This window comes from Chenopodium album, chromosome 2, assembly GCF_948465745.1.
Source record: "Chenopodium album chromosome 2, dcCheAlbu1.1, whole genome shotgun sequence".
Classification (NCBI taxonomy): domain Eukaryota; kingdom Viridiplantae; phylum Streptophyta; class Magnoliopsida; order Caryophyllales; family Amaranthaceae; genus Chenopodium; species Chenopodium album.
Window position 1 is genome coordinate 62,554,989 of NC_137835.1, and position 2,110 is coordinate 62,557,098.

Below are 2,110 nucleotides of genomic sequence, written 5' to 3' on the forward strand. Positions count from 1 at the left end.
GTTTCTTGAGTTTGTTTCAATTTTTGATATTATGTTTAATCTCCATTCTCTAGGCTAATCTTTTAGCTAGGGGAAGGGGTGGAAAATATGAGTTGATATTGGATGAATGATGATAGTTGGATTGAACTCATGCCATAAATTGATGAAAGACATGATTTTTGATAGCTTGAGATTATTGTTGCACTCTATTTGATGTTTTCTAGTTTAAATGCATGAAAGTGATTTGAACTAGATTAAGATCATCTCTATTTTAATGATTGCATGAGAATAAATTATTAAAGTGGAGTTTTTATGGATTGTGTTTCCTTATTCTCTTTATTTGATTGTAACTAATAGGAAGCATGAGAATGATCCTTATTAGTATAGACCTTTTTCATTGATTTGCTTAGATAATTGCATGAGAATGAATTGTTTAGGTAGAATCTTGTGTTCTTTGGCATGTTCATCATGATAACCATTATTGTTCCCCTCTTTCTAATCATGTTTGACACCCCCGTATCCCTAGCATCATTCTCTCTTGATTTTAATCATCATTATCTTTGCTTATTTGTAATTTTTAGTGATCTTTATTCAAAAACCATCAAAAACATTCCCCTTCTTACTCTTGCATTAGTGAAAATTGATGTTGAATGAGTGAGCTTCCTTAGTGGTTCGACCCTTCACTTGCCCCTATACTTGTTAGGTAGTTTAGGTATATAAATGATTAATTTTATTAGGGTAGTAGTTTAACGACCTATTCAACCCTCGATCAAATTTTGGCGCCGTTGCCGGGGAAGCGGCTTGTTTAACATTTATGTTTTCTGTTGTTAGCGTCTTTTTACTTGCTTTCCATTTGGTTTTTCTTGTTTAATCCTCTTTGTCATTGCTAATTGTGTGCTTAGCTTTGTTATGTTCAAAGAGATATGGCAAGACAAGAGGATGACCTTCTTTTTAGGGAGTTTGGAAATTCGGAAATCCATGAGCTCACGAGTGGTATACTTCTCCCGACCACCGAGACTAATTTCACAATCCATCCACAATATGCTAGGATGGTGCAAATTATGCAATTTTCTGGAGGTTATAGTGAAGACCCCATTGAGCATTTGGACCGATTCCTTGTGTTGTGTGCAATGATGCAAACAAATGAAGTGAGATAATATTACATTCGTATGCATCTCTTTCGGCAATCACTTACCGGAAGAGCAAAGAAATGGCTCAAGCTTTTGAAGCCCAACTCTCTCGCCACATGGAAGGAAGTTGGGAAAGCCTTTCTCAAGAGGTTAATTTTCGATGAGCAAACTGCAAAATGAGGAGGAAGATAGCTTCCTTTGAGCAAGAACCGGATGAAACTCTTGGGGAAGCATGGGAAAGGTTTAAGGATTTGATTAGAGCATGTCCTCATCATGAATTCAACTGTAATTTGTTCATGAGATTCTTTTATGATGGCTTGGATCCAATGTCAAGGACCAACCTAGATGCGGATGCCGATGGCCAATTGATTAAGATCCCTCAAAGCCAAGTTGAAGCTACAATTGAAGAAGTCGCTACTAGCTATTCTTGGGGAGGCCAAAGAAGGAGCAAGGAGATCTTTATGAGTAGGAGAAATTCGGCTAATTTAAGAACATAGTTGAGCTCTTGAATAAAGGTCTTTCCAAGTTGAACTCAAGTGTTGGTTTGGGTTCAAAACCGTCACAAATCATTGATTTCTCATGTGCTCGTTGTGGTGGGACGGATAATGATGCATCCTATTGTAGAGAGTTCAATCCCAAGCATGGTGAGGTTTTGAATTTGAGGGAAGAAGAGTTTGTAACCCAAACTCAATCTCAACAATTTCAACAACCTCCAAGGCAAGAAAACTCCTACCCCCAAGATGGACCTCTCTTCAATCCACCAACCCAAAATTTTTCCTACCTTTCCAACCAAGTAGATAACTCTCAAGATCAACATCATGACCTATCTCCTCAAGCGTATGAAGAAAAATCCCCACCCGACCACACACAAGCCCAAATTCTTCAACAACGTCAAATTATCACTCAACAATTCCAAGAGATCAAATCTCACAATGAAGTTGTTGTTCCCAACTAGCCAAAATATCTTCTCTCCATTTAACCACAAAAATCCCCTTACAATC

The 2,110-nt window shown here is 37.6% G+C and overlaps 1 non-coding gene across 1 annotated transcript; it reads right to left on the reverse strand.

Annotated features, from left to right (window-relative positions):
- Nucleotides 1-1,282: 1,282 nt before the first annotated feature.
- Nucleotides 1,283-1,389, reverse strand: LOC145608606 (small nucleolar RNA R71). The gene has a single exon (XR_014105848.1). It is a non-coding gene; the product is annotated as a small nucleolar RNA R71 (small nucleolar RNA).
- Nucleotides 1,390-2,110: the final 721 nt, after the last annotated feature.